General features: G+C 37.9%; 1 protein-coding gene across 8 annotated transcripts in view; it reads left to right on the forward strand.

Annotated features, from left to right (window-relative positions):
* MECOM (MDS1 and EVI1 complex locus) overlaps positions 1–22,515 on the forward strand; it is a 584,109-nt gene that overhangs the window by 344,728 nt on the left and 216,866 nt on the right. The gene's annotated exons all lie outside the window — the stretch shown is intronic.

Genomic DNA, 22,515 nt, shown 5'->3' on the forward strand with positions numbered 1-22,515 from the left:
GATACCACTCAAACCCTTATCCCTGGACTTAACTGCTCTGAGGACTGTAATAAGTGAAGAAAACTGTTGAATAAACTCTTTGTAAGGTCCCTCACGCTGGGAAATAGTTAAGTCCATTTCTGTATCTCTGGGATCATGTCCTTTTTGATCTAATTTACCAAGTATTGTGGTTGCCAATATAAAGAGAATTCTAAGATAGATGTAAATGAGGAATAATGGGCAGGAATTTTTTTTTCCTGCATGAAAATGTAGTAATGAAACTTGATTAAAAGTATATTTCTTTTGGCTGGGTGCAGTGGCTCATGTCTATAATGCCTGCAATTTGGGAGGCCGAGGTAGGCAGATTGCTTGAGCCCAGGAGTTCGAGACCTGCCTGGGCAACATGACAAAACTCTATTTCCACAAAAAATATGAAAATTAGCCAGATGTGCTGGCACATGCCTGTAATCCCCAGCTACTCAGGAGGCTCAGGTGGGAGGATCATCTGGGCCTGGGGAGGTGGAGGCTGCCGTGAGTTGTGATCATGGTATTGCACTTCCATCTGGGTGAACGAATGAAACCCTGTCTCAAAAAAAGTATATTTCTTTTAAGTGGGAAATGTTTGACATATGTGAGTGCATATGAAATCTCCTGTCTGTGTGACATTTGTGTCCCTTATCTCATTTTACGTAGCCATAGACACAATATAAAATCTTCAAACTTTGTTGATACAACTGCCTCACTGTCAAATGCATCCTGAGAAACTAAAAATATTTTTGTAATGGAACTGTTCAGCATCTGGGTATTTTTGGCAAGCAGTTTGTAGATATTGTCCTCTTATTTAGGGCCACCACACCACCTTTTTGCAAGATGTGAGGGGTGCTTTAGTTCTGTGTTGCTTCTGAACTGTGTGTTTACTTGGCAACTTCATTCTCTGAGTTGTCGGAAGAGCAGAAGTTTGTTAATTATACATCACTAAACAGTGGATGCCATCTATGGCTTTTAGCCCAGGCCCTGTCAAATGGTTTTCTATTTTCCGCACTGGCCTAATACGTTTTTGTGAATTACAGAAGCATTAGTATTCATCAATTTAAATCTATTGTTTTTTAATTAGTTTCTAAAATTCTAATTTTAATTAAGAAAGGACAGGCTCTTGTTGAATATGTTGGGAAAATAATTATTGACCAAAGAACAAATAATTTCTGTCTTAAATATTTAGGTTCATATTTGGCTCTACTGTGTTAAGCATTTTATGTTATGGGGCTATGTCTTTGTATAGCATCTAGCGATGAAGTATATCTATGTTATTACACTGGTGACATTACACCAATGTGTAATTTTGGTTAACTGGTAATGTTGATGGAATAGATACATACCATCACTAGATGATATTTGATTCCTTTGTTATTACAAAGGAATACAGAAATTGCAAACTGATTTCAGTGTAGCTCTATTTGGGTTCAGTGACCACGTGTTGAGACCCCATGGTACTGACTGCTATTGAGGCTGTAGGGAACTGTGGTAGTTTATGGGCATGAATTTGTTATTCCTGGTATGTACACTCCTAGAAAATGTGGTCCAAAGACCTAACATACAAAGATACAAAGCTGTTAACTTTTTTTCTAGCCACCAGTAAAATGGTTGAATTTGTCTCTTTCCCATCCTCCTTGTTGCTAAGGAGGGAGGCAAAATCTCTAGAAAAGGTCTCTGTCTGAGTACTTTGATTCTCAACTCATGAGCACAACTGCATTTTACAAAGAATAAACAGATATATCCGAATGAAGTGTGAAAAGAGCCAAAATGGACAGTGTGAGACTTGGATGAGTGTCTGGGTCCCATCTGTTTCACATTCAGGTCCCTGGGGTCAGGGAGTACAGGGCTGATTTTGGTGACTCTTCTGCTGCTCTTCTCAGTTGCCCTCTGAACTTGGCCTGGGAGGATGGGAGATGTGAGAAAGCCCTGTCAGTTGGCTCAGAACCCACCCTATTCTGCATGCATATCTGGACTGCAAAAGCAGCATGGGTGGCTCTGGGTCTGAGGATCAATCATCTCATTCACTCTGTGTCTTGGAAAGTTTCTTAGGGCCTCAATTTCTCCATCTGTAAAGTGAAAATAATAGTAGTTGTTAAGAGAAATTGAAGGCTTGATAACTACACAGGGCCCTGCACAATGTTTTCCACTTAGTAGTTACTTAATAAATGTGCCTGTGGTTGATCTTCATAAATAGTCATAAATATTTAGGAAATAAAGGATAACTATAAATATTCCAGAATTTTCCAGCTTCCTCAAAGGAATTTCTAAACTTCCCTCAGTACTTTTTAAGTAAGAATATTATCACCTTAAAATTAATATCCTTTCCCTATAATCTTCTTTTGCCTTTTCCTCTTTATCAGTTTCTGCTACTAATGCTTGCTTTTTTTCCTCCCCATTTATTCTTCCCTAGTTCCCCCTCCATCTCTGTTTTATTTATCTTCTTTCTTTTCCCCTTTCTTCTCTTTCCCCATTTCCTTCTTGGGCATCTTTTGTTGTCCTCTCTTTATATTTGTCTCATTTCTTCTTTTCACACTTTCCTATCAAAAGGTAGTTTTGAGAATTACTAAGACAATGAAAATGAGTGTAAAAAATTTGGAAAGTTATTTTAACTAATTAAACAGTAACTTTAGTTAACTGGTGACATTGATAGTGTTACATAGGAGCAGAGCATGGACTAAGAAGAGACTATGAACTTTGCATGTGCTATAAATCCCCTTTCCTCTTAACTCATTCCATCTTTAGAGATAAGTGATCATGGATGACTGACGTTTGAGTTTGTTTATTTGTTCAGCTATATAGAAGTGCTAAGTATGTGCCGGGCATTGTGCAGCAATTTTGGAGGAAGACAATTACTATGCAATATGGTCCATTCATTCTTGGCCTGTCGTAGGAAGTGGTCAGTAAAATAATTGTGGAATTAATGGCCAAAAAATGAAAATGACTTAGTGGAGCTGGCCTTGTGAAGAAGACAAGGAAGAGGCTCTGCATGTTATAGGAAACTGTAGCTAATTGTATACAGCAGATCATACGGTACGAGAAGTCAGAAATAAGATGGGACTGGGTCCATAAAGAACCTGACATTCTGAATTTGTTTTAGTTTAGGATGTAGTAGCATATAGACTCCAAAAGTTCTGTGACTTGATAAAGTGGAAGTCTGTTTCTTGATCGGTGACTGTTCCTGTCAGTTGTCCTGGTTCAATTGCCTTAGCGAGTCAGCCACAGCCCATTACTGAGGAGCACTCTTCCCATATATCCTTATCTCTTACATCTCAACTGGCCATTCTCAAGCTCCAGTTTGATCTGATTTTCCACCTACTCTTCCTCTGCACCTCTCTTAAAGAACCATTTTATAACTCCTATTGACCTTAACCTCTATACCTTCCCCCTCTTTTCTGTTAGCTGATAATAACCATATCCGTCATTTCACAGAGAAGTTAGACTAGGATGAGAATATATCTACATGCCACATCATCAAACCAACCAAGCCTCCTGAATCTGTCTCCTTTTCTTCTGCCTCTGCCCTGCACTTGCTCCAGTGTAAGGTGAATTTCCTTCCACACACGTGGGATCCCATCCTCTCTCACCTCCCACGGACATCCTTCAGCTATTCTGCCCTCTCTCCACAGCATCATCTGATTTTCTCTCCCACTTGATATTTCCATCAGTGTATGAACACACTGTGCTACCTTCCTTCTTCAAAACCAAATCCCCCTAGACCCCACCTATCACTCCAGTTATTGCATTATTTTCCTGCTCCTCTTTAGAGCAAAACACTGCAATATACACTTTCTCTTTTTCTGCCATTCTCATCTCACATCATCAAAGAGATTCTCTTGCTAGGGCCATCAGTAACTGTAATGTTGCCAAATCCAACAACCAATTCTCAGGCCTCATTTTATGCTATTTACTTTTACAATTTGACTCAGTTATTCATTTCCTTTTTTTTTTTAAAAAAAAAAAACTCTTGTTGCTTGTGTTCTTGCAAACCATTCACTTCTGATTCTCTTCTTATTTCACTGGTTGTCTCAAGTCTTTTGAGGTTACTTGTCCTCTTTTACCGTTTAAGTATTGGAGCACACAGAGGTTTACTAGTTAGATCTCTTTGCATCTCTCTTCATATTCATTCTCCAGGGCAGTGATTTCCCCAGTGTCACAGTTTCAAATGCCAGCCCTACTTGGATGACTCCTAAATTTATATCCCTGCCCCAGACCTCTTCCTTTAATTCTACCTTTGGAGATCCAACTACCAGCTGACACCTCCACATGGATGACTAACAGGCATCTCAATATTAACATGTCAAGAAGTGAACACCTGGTTTTCCTCTCTCCCCAGACCTGCTCCTCCTAGCATCCTCCTTATTCTATTAGGTGCTAGGTAAAAAAAAATAAAAAATAAAAAATAAAAATTGGAGTAATTCTTCCCTCTTCTCATTCTCTGACATCTACATCAAACTAATCATCAAATTGCATCAATTTATTTATTAAAAATATGGTTAGTTTTCATCTGCTTCTTGCCAATTACCCTATCCTCATCAATATCACCATCATCTCTTGCCAAGGAAAGGCAGTGTATACTTGAATGGCCTCCTTGCTTCCCTTAGTCGTACTGTAATCTGTTTTCCATATTGCAAGCAAGGTGACTGATTAAAAGCATAAATTATTTCCAGACTCTCTAGTGGCATTCCAATTCCAAGTCAAATGCAAAGTTCCTACTGTGCTCACAAGGCCCTGCGTGGTCTGGAACCAGCTCCTCTCTGACCTCATCACTTACCACCTACTCCTGTGTGATCACCACGGTGGCCACCTTGCTTTTCAAACACTCCAAATAATCCCTGCATCTAGGTCATTGAGTTAATATTTTTAAAAATGTGAACATTTCTTCTTCAACCACAGTATCAGCTTTCTTTTTTAATCACAGGCTTTTCCCTCCTTATTTTTTTGCCACCTGCAGAACTCATGAAGGTCATGAGCTTGTCATTTAGTAGAGTATTTCTTAGAGAATATTCCTCTCCATCCTTGTCCAGTTCCCATTTTAAAAAAAAATTCAGAGAAATGTAATTTTTGAAAAACAAAAGTACAAAAACAAGTAAAACTGTAAAAGAAACACTTTTTTTTCTTTAAGGCTTTTGACTTGATCAAAAAGACCAGGAACCAGATGAAGCCATTTCCTGTATTATGTAAACTGTGTCTAAAGAAGAAATATGCCTGCACTGTACAGGAAAGCATGGCATTGTTTCCAGTGCCATTTGACATTTCTTGCACTATAAAGCAATTGATATGTGCACTACAAGCTAATCATTTGGGGAAGTGTTTTTGATTTTGCATAGATAGGTATATCATTCAAATTTTAAGACAGTTATTCAAAATTGGGGTATTTTTGGCTATTTGTTTATTTTGAAAGAAAGCCCCATTTAAAGAAAGCATTATTGTAGTTGGCTATTTTGAACTATCCGTGCTCTTTGTATAAGCTCACCAAGGTATTTTTCTCTTATTGTATCACAGTGCAAACCTTATTATTCATTTTCCTGATAAATATTTTCCTTTCCTAAGGCAAAACTGGAAATTTACTTGTACTAACTGACATAATTAAATATACCTATTATCCAAGGCTCAAAGCTCTCTGATGTGTTAGACATGCCCAAGAACTCAATACTGTGACCTTTTTTAAGAGTCATTGTGAAGAATAGTGTTAGACCATGATGTAACTGCCACAGCCATGGTTAGCAAAAATGTAATACCTGTTTTCCCCGGACTTTCAGGTTTGGATATTACTGTATCTTCTCAATCAGATGTCTCCCTGTGTGATTTAATTCATCATTTAGTTGGTAATTTTGTTGTGTCTACTGCATGCAGGACCCTGGGATAGAGGCTGCAGGTCATGTAAAGAAGCATAGGCTCTGAACCTTCTTCTCTCAAGCAGTCTAAAATCCCTTTAGGAAAATAAGCTGTGAGAAAGAACACAGCTATATCTGTTAGGAAGAAAAAAAAAGTACTTAAGCTTTAAAAGTGGAGCAGGTCATCGTGTGTGTGTGTGTGTGTATGGGTATGTGTGTGTGCACATTCTAACTAACGCTGAAGAGATTGTAGATCAGTTAATTATTAACTAATTATGGAAAAGGCATTGAAACAAATACACAAACGCAAAATAATTGTTAGCGTAGGTTTCCAAACAAGAGTGACAATAGATACACTCCCAAAAATCAAAACAAACAACCGAAACCTTGCTAGGCAATTCTCTAGGAAATCACTAAACAGTCTCATAATGACTTTCCAGAATTAATGGGACTTTCCAAAATGCCTATGGTAATTTGAAGGATCAACCTGTTTGATGACACAATATGCTATCAAGCTATTAGGTTGAGATATATGGAATGGCCACTCTGAATCATAAAGGACTGAGTATCAGCAATGTCATATGATCAACTGAATAGAAGTGATCTGAAGAAGGCAGAAAATGTGTGTTTTTACTTTATACCTCAGGCCTAACACATGGATCACATACAGCAGGTGCTCAGCCCATGTTTATGGACTGAAGGTTGAATGTGTATGAGTGTGAAATGTGAAAAAGAATTATGGATGTTTTCTCTAATTGAGAAAAAATGTCTTTAATCTTATAAAGACACAATGCTATTGGAAAATGAGTTACAAAATGGCTGAAGGGAGTTGTGTCCTTTGGTTATTTTTAGTAGTTAACAGAGAGTTAAGGAACACTAGGTATTAATAGTTTTTCAATGAATAGAAAAGGGAAGAAGGTCTGAGACCTCACCTGCCCTGCGTTTGAATGGCCTCTTCCCCTGACCCTGATGGGTACTGTGCTGGGATGTTTGGTTTTGCCTGTGGTGATCACAATGGCTGCTTCTAAGGCACTTCATAGCGTCGCACAGCCTGACAGGGTCTGCAGACATCATCCAGCCCACACTCTCGCTTTACAGGTGAGGAAACTGAGGCTCAAGGTGGCCACATGAATTTGCCTCAGTGTTAGTCATGTGGTAGCACAATGGGAAGCAAGACTCAAGTTCCTGACTCTCCGGTTAGTGCTTTATCTCTTAGACAGTGATGCTTCAAGAGGAATTACCCCAGACTGTGATATGGGTAGTTATATGAGCTTAGGATAAGAGTTGAGGCAGATATGGAAATAAAGCCTAATCCAGTATTTATAATGAAAAGCTGTAAAAATTCTAATAATAAGGAGAAGATATGTTTCCTTTTTAGGTTGCATCCCATAGCTTTCTGTTTCCCTGTATATGTAATTGTCATTGATTTCCAGATTAAGTTAATTTTTGGAAGACAGGGCTGGAAAAGAAAATGAGTGTATGATGATATCAGTAGTTTATGCCTGGTTGTAAATATTATTCATGCATCTTGAATGATTTTATTCAATTCTCTGATAATTTTTATAAGATAAAAATTTACATGCAAATATATTTTCACATTGACTTTTGAGATTGTTTTCCCATTTTTAAAATTTAAACTTGCATATGTCATAGAAGTCATTTAGGGTTTTTTTGGTCAAAAGAATGTACTGCTGCCTTGTTTAAAATAGTGTTACTCAGAATTCCTTCCATATCCTTTTTTCTTTTAGAACTTGCATGTTTATAGAGTCCAGTTTCAGGGGAATTCCTTTGGTAGTCTTCATTGAACGTCAGCAAAATATATTATTTTTGGCTTCTGTCCTGATTAACCCAGACATTTTAATGTGTGTTATGATGGGTTATATGATGGATAGTCACCTGTACCCTGTGATCAGCTAAAACTTGGCCACTTGAGTTAAACCTTAGTGGTGGAATGTCATGATTTCCCATCTTTTGTTTGATTAATACTTCCTTTTGATATCTGAAGGGGAAATGTCTGGAAGTGTCCATCGATGTACAGTCACACTCAGGATGAGAAGGAAGACGTGTCTTTTATGGGGAGAGAATTCAGTTGGTCATAACAAGCTCATTCAGGGCAAAGCATCAGACACTCCCTTTTTTTTAAAAAAAGGAAAGAAGAAATAAACAGTTTGCTCACCCTTAAAAGTGTTTTTTCCTAACATTTTATTGACTTATATGCCTTTATTTGGATAAAAAAATAATAGTATGTGCAAGAGAATGAACAAAATTCTTAAGTGACAATTAACAAATTTCATTACAATGCATGAAGTTACATGCAGTGGCTTTAGATTTATAAATATATTGTTGTAAGATGTCATGTGAAAATATGTAATTCTTATTTGCCCTTTATTTTTGAACAGTAGATAGAATATTTGTTATGCCTAGAGCAGCTCTTGTGTACAGCACCATGACATTCTTTAACACATATAATTATTTAGGAACCTTACCTTCTCACTTTTTTGGAGAAAGGGAGTTTCTTGTAACTCCCTATTTATGTAATATATAATTTCACTGTATCTGTAAATATAAATATTCAGGAAATGTTTAATTACTTTCCCAGTGTTTACATAGTGTTAATTGATTCACTTTATTGAATATTTATTGAGCTCCTAATATGGAGCTCCTCTTGTAAGTAACTAGGTGTACCAGCAGCACAATAGTAAAATAAACAGGCCCAGCACTTGCTCTCCTGGAGTTTACAGTCTTTTAAAAGAGACAATTAGGGAACAAGTCAATACATTCACATATAATTACAACTGGTAATCAGTTTGCTGAATGAGCAGTGGAAGATAATCTACCTTGTTGTGAAATGGCTGTGAGGGATATAGAAGAAAGGGGAAGAGTAGTCTAACTAAAGTAAATAGTGTGGGTAAACACCTGAAGCAGGAAAGAATTTGGTTAATTCATGAGACCCAAGAAAGCAAGAGGAGTAGAGCATGTGAGTAGGGAGGAGAGTGAAAGGAAATGAGAATGGCGAAGTAGCAGGGTCTGACCCAGCTAGCCTCAAGGGCCAGGATAAGATGTTTGCATCTTATTCAAATTGCTACGGGCCATCGGAAACTAGGAGCAATGGTTCCCTATAGGAGTGGGAGGGAACTAGGTAGATGGGAAACAAGGAGGGTAGGGAGGCTTTTCACTCTTTTATCTTTTTATACTATTTGTTTATTTAGAAACATTTGAATGTGTTATCTATTAATGGCTTTACATTTAAAAAATTTAACAGGAAGCCATTTACACTTATAAGTAAGGATGTATCTTAACATGATTCTGCATTTGTTTTTATTTATTAATTTTTTTGAGATGGGGTCTTGCTCTGTTGCTCAGACTGGAGTACAGTGGCATGGCTATGGCTTGCTGCAGTGTTGACCTCCTGGGCTTAAGCAGTCCTCTCATCTCAGCCTCCCAAGTAGCCAGGACCACAGGCACATGCCACCACACCCAGCTAATTTTTGGTAGAGACAGTCTCACCTGTTGTTCAGGCTGGTCTTAAATTCCTGGGCTTAAGTGATCCACCCATCTCAGTACTGGGATTATGGGCATGAGCCAGTACAATGATTCTGTTTTTAAATGACGACTTTGGCATTTGTGCGGAGAAGCAATTGAATGGGGATATTCTAGGGGGATGATGATACAGCTGTAACTAGAGGGATGGTAGTAGATTGCAAAGGGGATTCTTTTTTTTTTGAGACGGAGTTTCGCTCTTGTTACCCAGGCTGGAGTGCAATGGCGCGATCTTGGCTCACCGCAATCTCCGCCTCCTGGGTTCAGGCAATTCTCCTGCCTCAGCCTCCCGAGTAGCTGGGATTACAGGCACGCGCCACCATGCCCAGCTAATTTTTTGTATTTTTAGTAGAGGCGGGGTTTCACCATGTTGACCAGGATGGTCTCGATCTCTCGACCTCGTAGTCTACCCTTCTCGGCCTCCCAAAGTGCTGGGATTACAGGCTTGAGCCACCACGCCCGGCCGCAAAGGGGGTTCTTTAAGATTTATTTGGAGGGAAAAAGCAAGTCTAAGAATTAATTGATAAGATGTTAGGAGTAAAGGAGTGGGAGGGAAACTAGGGTAATTGTTTGATCAGTGGAATGCCCCATGATGTGAAATAATGAGGAGAGAAACCAGTTTGGAATGGACAAATCTGAAATTTTGTTTTATAAATGGTAAAGTTGGCATGGCTGTTAAATCCCAAATAGGTGCTATCAAGTAGACAGTTGGATATGTGAGACTGCACCTAAGGAATCAGTCTGGGTTGGAGATAAGAGTTTGGGAGTCATAAACTTCCATATACTATTTAAAGCTGTGATAGTGGAAGGGACCTGCTACAGGGTAAAGAGGAGAAGAAGGCAAAGGACTGAGCCCTAGGGCTTGCCCACGTTTTGGGGCTAAGAAGAATCCCTTTAGGAAGACAGACATATACAGCCAGAGCAGCAGGAGAAAAACCAGGACAGTGAGGTAGCTCAGAGTCTGTGAGTGTTTCAAGAAGGATGAGGATCCAGGAGGCTCTAGTTCTAGTCTGGATTTCGCTCTTGTCACCCAGGTTGGAGTGCAATGGTATGATCTCGGCTCACTGAAACCTCTGTCTCCCGGGTTCAAACAATTCTCCCGCTTCAGCCTCCCGAGTAGCTGGGGATTACAGGTGCCCGCCACCACATCCAGCTAATTTTTGTAATTTTAGTAGAGATAGGGTTGTTCTGTCACCACATTGGCCAGGCTGGTCTCGAAATCCTGATCTCAGGTTATGCACACACCTTGGCCTCCCAAAGTGCTAGGATTATAGTAGGCATGAGCCACTGCACCTGGCCGTAGATTCTGCCACTTTTTTCTCTTTCTTTCCTTTCCTTCCTTCCTTCTTTCCTTCTTTCTTTCTTTCTTTCTTTCTTTCTTTCTTTCTTTCTTTCTTTCTTTCTTTCTTTCTTTCTTTCTTTCTTTCTCTCTCTCTCTCTCTCTCTCTCTCTCTCTTTCTTTCTTTCTTTTTTTTTGTGAGGCGGAGTTTCACTCTTGTTACCCAGGCTGGAGTGCAATGGCGTGATCTCAGCTCACCACAACCTCTGCCTCCTGGGTTCAGGCAATTCTCCTGCCTCAGCCTCCTGAGTAGCTGGGATTACAGGCACGCGCCACCATGCCCAGCTAATTTTTTGTATTTTTAGTAGAGATGGGGTTGAAACCATGTTGACCAGGATGGTCTCGATCTCTTGACTTTGTGATCCACCCGCCTCGGCCTCCCAAAGTGCTGGGATTATAGGCTTGAGGCACTGCACCCGGCCCACTTTTTTCTATTTTATATGTCATCTAATTTCTTTTTCATCTGCTGAATGGAATGAAGTTTTCATTTTTCATCTGCTAAATGGAATGAATCTGTCTTATCTATCACATGGTCATGGGATGAGCAATGTTGAGAATATCAGTTGAATTAACTTTTTCTTGATAAATATTAACAAATAAAAATCTATTGTACTTATTTTATAGTATTCAGCTATAATTATGCAAAGGAAGATAATCACGACTTTTTTATCACCTTGATAATGCTTTACTTTAAACACCTGTGCATTAGTGTTATAAAAGATATTTAAATCAGAATTATATTACAAAGTAACGTTGAATTAATATATTTACTTGAAAGGAACAGAGGGGTAACAAGGCAACTAGTTATACTCATAAAAGAAACATCTTTAACCAAACTAGAGTATGTTGTTTAAAATAAAAATTTTTTTTTCTGTATTATCTTTATTAACAACTAATATGTGTCTAGATGGAGAGACATTCCCAATAACTGCCATTGTTACAGGGTTAAAAAACTGAGTTAAGTAAGTCATTGGGAAGGAGGAAAAAAAAAAAGCCTTTACACAACTTTGTTAAAACAAGAACAAAGAGTCCATGGAAAGCACCAGGTGTGACATACAAAAGATAAGGAACAAACTCTTCTGTGTACATATCAGTCTTAGATTATTTAATGACTTGAAAGATGACCTCCACTGAAAGGTGTGGCATGAAAGTGAGCCTGAAAGAGAACACTAATCATATATTTCAGCAACTCTGATTTCCAGTAGGCTGGGCTTGGTGCTGACAGTCAACGTGTCCATTGTAAGACAGGTTTATTTCTTGCATAAGTTTACCATTATCTTGGAAGCCCTGGTTACTGGCAAGGTACTCTCTGCTTGCTGCCCTCCACGTTTATTCTTTCTTTCTTTTATTCTGCTACTTGAAACTTAGATATCTGGTCTGACTTTTAAAGTGCTTGGGGCTTCCTCATGTTGAGGCTTTTTTCCAGCCCCCACAATTAGGTAATCATTTATTAGTCCTTGTCTTGTAATTGAGATGCACGTTATCATTCCCCTTGGCTTCTGTGATGACTCGTTGTACCTACCTTTTCCACCTCCTTATATCATGAGATTAAAGCACTGAGTGAGCTCAAGTAATATAATAAAATCTGGAATTAATTAACTTCACCGAAGATGATTATATTATGAATTAAGTAGCTCCTTCTCAGAGTGTACTGTAACTACCACAATAAATAAACCCATAAAAATGCAGTTTTCAGGGGGTTTAATTTTCAAAAGAGCCTTCACTAATTCTATTAATATTTATTGAGTCCTATCAGTACCTAATGTATCTAATCTCATTTATTCTGATTAGGAATGTCTCTCCTTTCATAGTAGTGTAAATTTACTGGTGAAAGAATAAAGAAATCTTAGGCTCCCCTTGCAAAGATCTTATTGTTATAAATGTTTTTTGAGTATGAACTATGAGCTAGGAACCTTAGCATAGTAGGAGGGACTCAGTACAAGCTTCAGGAAAGAATTTGAGTGGAAAGAGAGACATCTAATTATAAAATCTAACTCTAAAATCACATTTTAAGAGACAAAACAGAGGAAGTTAAAAAGATATAGGAACAGGAAAAAAGTACACCAAAGTTATGTTTATCATCAGCAACTAATGAAAGGCTTTCTTAATTGTTTTGTACTTAACACTCTGGTATCCGTGTTTTCCAAGTTATCAGAATTTTCAGATTATTAATTGAAGTGATAGGAAATATTCTATTCAATATTGCTTCAGCTATACTGCCACTTTATCTTCTGTGCAGCTCAGTAATACTTATGTTTAAAATATAAGGACAGTGCTTCAACTTCTGAGTGGCCCAGCAGCTTATAAATACAGACTAGGGTACAAGAATGGTGTGTTTCATCACCATTAATTCACATTAGACCCTTTAAATTAAATTCGTATTTTCACACATTTTATTACTTATCAATTGACTCCAACCAGAGGTCAATAAGGTTGAAAGAACAGGAGATGAGGATACATAAAAAACTTTTAGGTGTATTGATTTGGCTGAATTATTCTCATGGGAACAAAATACAAAGTAAGTCAACACTAAAATTAGTTTTTTTGTATTAAATCACTAACTGAGCCAATGATGAATAGAAATGCATGGAAACAGCTTAACATAGATAGTTATTTAAAAATATCAAGGCTGTCATTAGATGCACAGCTGGATTGACTATTAAAAGCATTTTTTTTCTGAGCCCAAAACTATACTGATTATTTGATTCAATTGATTATTGGAAGTGAGAGGATTGGAACATTTTTCCAGAACCCGTCTCTCATGCATGAGGGGTGATCAAATTGCTTCCTTTGAGCGAACACGAAAGCAGTGTCATTGCTTTGTAGTCACTTGGACTTAAAATTCATTTTTTGAAAGCAAGTACATTTCTTGCAGCTATTCACAGGAGTTCTCATGACCCTCTCTGGATAAGCAGCAGTGTCTGATCTCATTGTTTCGAAGCTCATCCTCTTCCTTTTGAGAAGGAACTGTTGATTTGGCATTAGGCCAACATAGCCAAAGGGGAGAGAAGAAAAACGAAAAGCCAAACCAATGAACAAAATCATTCAGTGATTTGAGACAGTGAGGGAAAATGGCAGAGAGATGCATAAAGCTTCTAATTCACTGGATTTACGGTAGTGGAAACAGGATTTGGCTCTTTGATTATTTGAAAAAATAAAGGGTTAGACAAAATCAGGATTGGATACTCACAGGTTTTGGGCTGCTTCTGGCTGATACAGTTTCCAGAAGAGACAAAAAAGAAATTGAGTTTTAATGCCTTACGTGGATTGTGTTTTTAGTTTCACATGGATTTCACCACTCCCTGTTATCTTACACTTGACTATTCACATCTTTACGACACCACTTAAGGTCCCAGAGATTGCACCACCTGGTATGAATGACTTCTAGTGTGTCCTCCACCTCTACTGTTTTATGAATCTTTAGGTCAGGCACAGACTTGGCATTTAGTAAACATATATTGAATAAATGAATAACTACTAGTGTGAAACATATATATATATGTATGTATCTGTTTCAAGTGGGTTAGCTATGCATTCCATGTGTACAATCTTCTGAAAATGCCATCAATGTGTGTCATTACAAGGAGGGGAAAGAATGGCAAGGAACTTTCTTGTTTTGTGGGAAGGAGGAAGTTAGACTTTTGATGATGTTACAGACTGTTGGCTTGGAATTTGTAGAGCATATGTAAAATGGTTTCTGTCTTTTAGTGAAAATTCAGGTAATTCTCTTGATTGGTGGTGTTATAAAGACTTGATTGGTGTTGATTGGTGGTGACATAAATTTATTGGTGTTGTTTTTTGTGTGACCTTTTTGGGTGATCATTGTCTTAAAAAGGAGTAATACATACGAGTAGCTGAGTATGTGCCATCTCTCTTCTAATAAATATTAAAGAAGTGAAAATAATCCAAAAGAGGACTCCTCAGTGTGTTTAGGTTTTGGCTCTGTTCAGTTGCTTTTCTTTTTTTAATCTTTTAGCTGGTTTAGTAAAATACAGGTTGTTTCTAAAATATTACACTTTTTACTTTATATTTGTTCATAGTTTTTTATTGGTTCAAAAACTATTCTTTCTATTTATTCTTTCAATCAATATTGACAAGGTACCCATAATGTGATAATTGTTTGAATTCACCAGATTTCTTTTTTTTTTAGTTTAGCAAAACCGGCAACAACAAAACACTGAGGCACACAGGCTGGGCTGCAGGAATCAAATTGCCATTTTCACAGCAGGAGGCGTCGCGCCTCCCTCCCCCGGACCAGCATTCCTGGTCCCTGTGCCTGCCCTGGAACATTGGCACTGTGTGTGAGCTCTACCTTGAATCACCGGTTCTCTTCTGTTGTCTAACACTATGCTACATTTCTAACAGGACTTGATACATGGATGTATGTCTTTCTTTCTCTACCTGTCTTGAAACCACAGATGCAGGTTATATGTATTCAAGTTTAGCTATTGCTGGAGTGTCTAGTACCACTGAGCCCCAATTGTGTTTAAAAAGGCAAGGTAGTGGAACTCTCCTCATATTCCATATCCTAGAGGGAACATTTTACAGCAATCCTGGACATTTAGATAGGCATATATTCACTAAAAACCCCTCGCTGACATCTCCTAGAATAAGCACAGCCTTCTAAATATCATCTGGTATTTAAAGAAGCGGCACTGATGTCAGCGCCAAGCCCCCCTCTTTGGGTTGCCCCCCATCGTATTGATTTATACTTGAAGGAAATGGACATAAAGGGATCCTGTGTTTGGGGTTTATAAATTTCACGGAATAGGCTATAAATGAAGGATTAGTTTGTAAGTTTCACCTTGGTATTATTCTCAATAATGTAAATCCTATAAATATACTTTACTTGATTAACATGACAGAAAACTGTCATCAAAATTAGTGTATCTTTTACCTATCAGAAGCATCTTGGTAATTACATTATTTGATTTTCCTAGAGTAATGGGAAAATTTTTTATTTAGTTTAAAATATGAATAATGTTCACACCTGCAAACCATTATTCTGCCTCCTTAAATTTCAGGGTCTCATTCACATTATCTTACATTTCATTGCTTTGTTTGGGGATGGTGTTGAAAAAGTAAAATCATAGGGCGTGCCACTATTGTTGATTCTAAGTGAAAAGCCATAGATTATCAACACTGCTAGTACTTATCTTCTGTATTATGATAGAAAAAATAAAAGACATATTTTCTCCCAACTTTCCCTAGAGTGGATTGGGTGGCATCTTGCTTCACATGATATGAATCATATATTTTCATTTTATTCAGATCTATTTCTATAATCACTTTGTTAACTTTAAGAGAGAGAAGAAAATGTTTTGATTGGAGGAAAAAGTCTGTTCAGGTTAGACATAATCTAGTCAGACACTCACCTTATGCAGCTGTTTCAGTTTCAGCGAATAATCATAACATTGTGCAAAATGATGATGAGATATGTTATTATCTAACAGAATCATGCTGATATTTAATTAATTCCACATTAGCCAACTAGCATGTTAAAAGAGAACCGTGGCTAAGGTTTAAATACTGAACCCACAGTATAGAAACAGAGCTAAGAAAGATTGCTTCAAGTTAATTCCTTAACTAGTGGCAGCACAAGAAACAGAACTAAAAGTTCATGTCTTAGTTTGGGGCCACTTATTGAGGGTAGCCTTGACAAATCATAATATAACCCAACAAGGTGTTGGAGTGGCTATAAAAGCTAATAGAACCCCAGGCTCCAGTATAGAAATACAGTGACCTGATTTAATGGGGTAATGGTTAGCTCTGCTGTGCTCGTCTCTGGTTGGAACCCGTTTGGGTTAGTGTCCTTCATTTGGGTGCACTATGTTTTGAGAGAGAGAGATTCATGAACTACAGAGCTTCCAAGAAAGGGTACAGAGATGGCAAGAGGTGAGATCATGTCAATAAATAGAAGGACGTGGGGATATTTAAGAAGAGAACACTTAGAAGGAACATAAGCACTAGCTTCAAATATTTAAAGGGCTGTCATGGGCTAGCATGGTTAAACTTATTCATGATTCTCATCAGCAGATGTGAAATTAAGACTATGAGCCTAAAACTTAAAGAGGGCATAGAACATTTGAACACTTAGAACTGTTTTGAGTCACCTGGGTTAACTAAAATGTTGTGAGATAGCATAGCCATTGATGTTTGACAAATGCTGCAAGATCATTTATTTTATGAATGTTTTCTATTTGAATGATTTATAAGAGAGGCTATCATCTAAGATCCCAAGGCTGCTTCTTAGCATGTAAATTTTGATTATTTACTATAAAATCTTTCATTTTCTTATTGTGAGAGCAGAAATTCAATCTTTAGTGGCTTGCATTCTCTTTATTAACAGAGTTAAATCTGTAATTATGACAGTGGGCTGGGCTGCTCTTAAACAAAGGTTATGACTTCATGGCAATAGGCTGAGGGCCAAGAGATAAGAATCTTATTCTGACATAAATCTGAAACAATCCATGAAAATGTTGAAAAACATTATCAGAGTGCACTCAGTGAGGCTCACCTCTAAAGCATAGCACAAACAATGAGTCCCTTAAGTTTTGCAAGGTTTCTATGAGGGACTCATGGCCTTCTCATGCATGTGAGTGAGTGGAGGGGAAAGGAAAGTGAAGCGATATGGAAAGAATCAAGAATCAAGAGTGTTGTGATATCAGTACATATCCACATTCATAGTGAAGGCTCTCTCCAGCCTATTTATTAGAAAAATTATGCAATTTGTTTATTTTTACGTTTGATTTCTTTGTGGGGCAGAGAGCAGGAGACCAAATAGCATCAGAACTTGAGGTACATTAACCAGAAAAAATGTGTAGCTATTCTAATGAATACACAGTTTGAATGAAAATGTGGTCGTTAAAAGTCCCACAGTGGCTAAGCAGTATGCTGGTATGTATAGGATGGGGCTGTGATTCATGAAGTTAAGTAGAAAAAAGCTCTGTAGATCAGATTCCGGGTTCAAGGGACTTTGAGATGAGGTCTGTCTGGTCTGACTGGGGTGAACTTTACTTTGAAAGATCTTGAATGATTTGCTGAAGGGCAAGCTGTTAGTAACTGACACAGTGGTGACTCAAACCCAAATCCAGTGACCTAATCTTATACTCCAGGCCTAATCTTTACTTAATTTTATTACAAGAACATTTTGATCCTGGTAGAACCAGGTGAGGAAGAAAGAGCAACCACGGCCTGGGCGGGAAGGAAAATCTTGAGGAGCCCTGGCGTGGCTGTGCACTGGGTGGGGAACCGTGGCCCCTCCTCTTTGCCTCGGTTTGGGCGGTGGGTTTATAGTCTTCATGCTGGGAGAGCTGCTTTTTGAACCATCTGTCTGCAATAAACAGGCCTCCTGAGTGTGGTGTCTTGGGTCTTAATCCTTGAGTAATGACTATAGGTGGAAAGTGTCTCTGAGGCAATTTCTAGTGAGAACTAGGAGTCCTAGAAAGGATCTATTTATTAAAAATCAGCCAACAGCAATTTTCCCTTTAACTATCTTCTTTGAGTCTTTGTCCCTTAAATATTCATGAAACCTGCAGTGATTTCAGATTAAAGATCTCTCCAAGATATGTAGTTCCCAGAATCTTATATCCATGGTAGTATCTGGATTCGTTTCTAAGTTTCCCCTATTATAGTTTGAAATCCCTTTGCAAAGCTTGTATTGCTTTCATTTACTGAAAATGAACAGTGCTGAGGCAGGACCCAAAGGACATTAAAACCCCATTATAGTTCACTTCCTGAAACCACACATTCGGTCATCGTGCAGGTAAAATCACTTCCCTGTGTGTACAGGGGAGTGTAGTGTTTCCTTCTCAGCGCAGCTGCCATGTCTCTAAAGTAGTGTCTTTACTACATGTTTGTTGAATCAATGAATAAATTCAGATTATTCCATGTCCCAAGTCTTCTTGTGATTGAATTTGATTCTTAGAATGGAGATGGAATCCATGTGACACATTCTATTCTAAGTGTCTTCAAATCATTACAGTACTTTAGGGCCAAATTCAATCTTTGATTTGAATTCAATACTAACATAGTTTAATTAAATACTAAAATAATAGTATAAGGAGATATGTATCTATCTAAATGAATGGAAACATTAATCGATGTCAAAATATGGTTTATATTATATATTAAATATTATCAATACAAAGACACGTTTCTGTGTCTTCAATTGTTAACATTTAATATATGTATATCTCATTTAATAGATAACATTTAATGCATATATATCTTTCTATATGAAGAGAGAAACGTGTGTGTCTTCATATTGATAACATTTAATATGGTGTATATTAGAGAAGTATTTTGATATCTATTTCCATCCTTTTTATTCTTTGTAAAGTAGATGGCGTATAAATACAGATACTATACAGTTAATCCACTCGTTAAATAAAAGATGTTTTTATAACACAGAGGTTTTTCCAAGAAGGAAATTGGTTCTTCTCCCACCCTCTAAATTGCTCTTTATTAAAAGAAATGTGTTTGTTCAGGTTTATTTCTCTCGATGCTGGATGATAATATTGCTGTGGATGATGTGTAATCAGTTTTTATGGGGGATGTTGCCGCAGAAGGAGTGGTTTGGAAGTGAGCGAGTTATTCTGTGGTGTATTCACAGTTCTCTCTTTGTCATGTTAGGCACTCCTCCTCTGTTTCTGTTTGTGGTATCAGGTCATAAGACCTCATGTAAAATTTGTTTCAAACATTTGAAAAAGCACGCTTTTCATTTTATTACTTGAAACTGAAAGTTTGCACATTTGCCGCGAGGAAGAATTCCCATGACAACACAGTAGTCTTGTGGCTCTCTAACTTTTATCTTTCTCAGGCATTCTTTCTTCTTAAGCAGATGAGTCAAGATTATCATTAACATTTACATTGAGAAAGCAAAAACTGATGTTTAAAAAATATATAATTGTAATTTTTATATAATTACAGGCCGCATTTGAGTCAGAAGAGATGCCTCAAACTGAAGTGTATGGTAGGTTCCTGACCTGCCTCAATGCTGTGGTGTCTGTTAAAAAAAAAAACAGTTGCAACAAACCAAGGCAAAACAACCTAGATGGCCAATAGAAGTTTTAATTGCAAAGATTTCCTCTGACGTGAGTGTTAATAAATGTCAAAGCAATGACATAAAAAGACATTACCTGTTTAATGATTGATAGAATAAGAAAAGCACAAGGTCTTTTGTCAGATAAATGACTACTGTTTGGTGTTCCTTTACCTCAGGAGTATCAAAAGTGATCTCAGATAGGCAGTAATAGCCCAGGGGCTAAGGCAGCAAGTATGATGCAGCCTGTTAGATTATACCGAAGCAGGAAGGCGAATTAATTTGTCTCAGTGTACTTCTTTTCTCACATGGCAATTTTGACATACTTTAGTGCTTTGGGTTTGTTTGGAACTTGTGTTGAAAGTTTCTGAAGAATTTAAATAGGCATATAAAATTTTATAGGACTGGCTTTGTATATCTATAGTGCAGGTGTATTATTAAAGAAAATTTAAATATTGCTCCAACTTGTTGAAAGAGCACATCTGGTGGTGTTTGGTTTTGTACAGATGTTGCTGTGACACAGATCCATAACATGAAATGACAATGGTGACATCTAACAATTGCAAAGTAACGGTCACCAATGAATTTTATTTTTCTAAGCTATAGTTCACACCTCTGGGGTGTCCAATGTTTGCTATGATATGCTTTTTGCATGCTTAAAGAATTAATGGTGGTATATTCTGTATGATTAAAATAAACTTTGCACCATGTTTACAAGTATGAGAAATATTGTAGGTCAGTTCCCATGTTCATGTCACGCAAAACACCTGTAAGTTTCAAAAGTGCTAAGTCTATTCTTGTTGGTTATTTATTTTCCTCACTCCCTTATTACTATAATTCCATTATTTCTTTGTGAATCAAGTCATTTTTTGCTCCTTGTAATTGGCTCTAGGAAAAGCTGATAAATAACATTTAGGGGAAATAGGCATGGATTCTAGTTGAAAACTCTGCCCACTTAGCTAATTGCTATTTGTTCGGGATGCCATGTGTTTACTGATGGTCTACAAAGAACTTGTGTGGATGTAATCTTGCTGGCAAATCCACAATACAACATTACTGTGGCTTCTTACGGAGCAAGTTTATTGCAGCTGTTGAGGGACCATGAGAAGTAAACCTTCCTTCTGCGTCCACCAGCCTGCTGCCAAGAGTTTTTCTTCGGCATTCTCATTCTTCTCACTCCTGCTCACTCTGTTCTCACAGATCTGGGAGTGTTACAGGATGCCCCTTGTCTGTCCTGCTGATTTTCTCATGACCTGCCTGAAAACTTAACCTAAGATCATTGTTGTAAGACGGCAATGACTTAGGAGTCCCATAGCTGGAGTTGGGGAGCAAGGGGCTGGGGATACTGCTGGGGAGGCATCTATGTGGGTCTGGTCAAAAAAGTGATTGAGAATGGCAAGGCTCAGGTTTCATTTCCCTTTTCACTCTTCAGGTATTTAAGTTACTAGAACCTATTCTTGAGTGCTAAAGGTGTTTTAACTGAACAGAGAGTATGGTTGAATCAGGCCAAAGCAAGGTTAATTGATTCAACCAATATATTACGGTTATGTGAGAGCTGAAAGGCCTGAAAAAGAAAAACAACAACAACTCACTTTCTTCCTCCCCTTGTCCGTGAATATACCTGTGATTGTAACACTTTTTATTCTCTTAGTGCAGTCATTTCTAAAGGTCTGCGAAAAGGTGTCTTTGCTTTGTTTTGTTTTAGTGTAGGTAGAGAGCAGCACAGAGAATGTCCCTGGTACAATTTACCCAGAAACTGAGTAGTTATATTGATTTTAAGGAGAAGAAGAAGAAATGAAGCTTTCCCCAGGTATTTGAGGATAGATAACATCGATGTTCAAACATAAAAAGAATTTGAGAGAATGCTACTAGTTTATTTTGCCTTCCTGGAATGTTGCTTTTTTCTCTCTCTATTTTTTTTTACTGCATTTTAGGTTTTGGGGTACATGTGAAGAACATGCAAAATAGTTGCATAGGTACACACGTGGCAGTGTGATGTGCTGCCTTCCTCCCCATCACCTATATCTGGCATTTCTCCCCATGCTATCTCTCCCCAACTCCCCACCCCCCACTGTCCCTCCCCTATTTCCCCCCTACAGACCCCAGTGTGTGATGCTCCCCTCCCTATGTCCATGTGTTCTCATTGTTCAACACCCGCCTATGACTGAAAACATGAGGTATTTCATTTTCTGTTCTTGTGTCAGTTTGCTGAGAATGATGGTTTCCAGGTTCATCCATGTCCCTACAAAGGACACAAACTCATCATTTTTGATGGCTGCATAGTATTCCATGGTGTATATGTGCCACATTTTCCCTGTTCAATCTATCATTGATGGGCATTTGGGTTGGTTCCAGGTCTTTGCTATTGTAAACAGTGCTGTAATGAACATTTGTGTGCATGTGTCCTTATAGTAGAACGATTTATAGTCCTTTGGATATATACCCAGTAATGGGATTGCTGGGTCAAATGGAATTTCTATTTCTAGGTCCTTGAGGAATCGCCACACTGTCTTCCACAATGGTTTAACTAATTTACACTCCCACCAGCAGTGTAAAAATGTTCCTGTTTCTCCACATCCTCTCCAGCATCTGTTGTCTCCAGATTTTTTAATGATCGCCATTCTAACTGGTGTGAGATGGTATCTCAATGTAGTTTTGATCTGCATTTCTCTAATGACCAGTGATGATGAGCATATTTTCATATATTTGTTGGCCTCATATATGTCTTCTTTTGTAAAGTGTCTGTT

This window comes from Callithrix jacchus, chromosome 17 (genome assembly GCF_049354715.1).
Source record: "Callithrix jacchus isolate 240 chromosome 17, calJac240_pri, whole genome shotgun sequence".
Classification (NCBI taxonomy): Eukaryota; Metazoa; Chordata; class Mammalia; order Primates; family Cebidae; genus Callithrix; species Callithrix jacchus.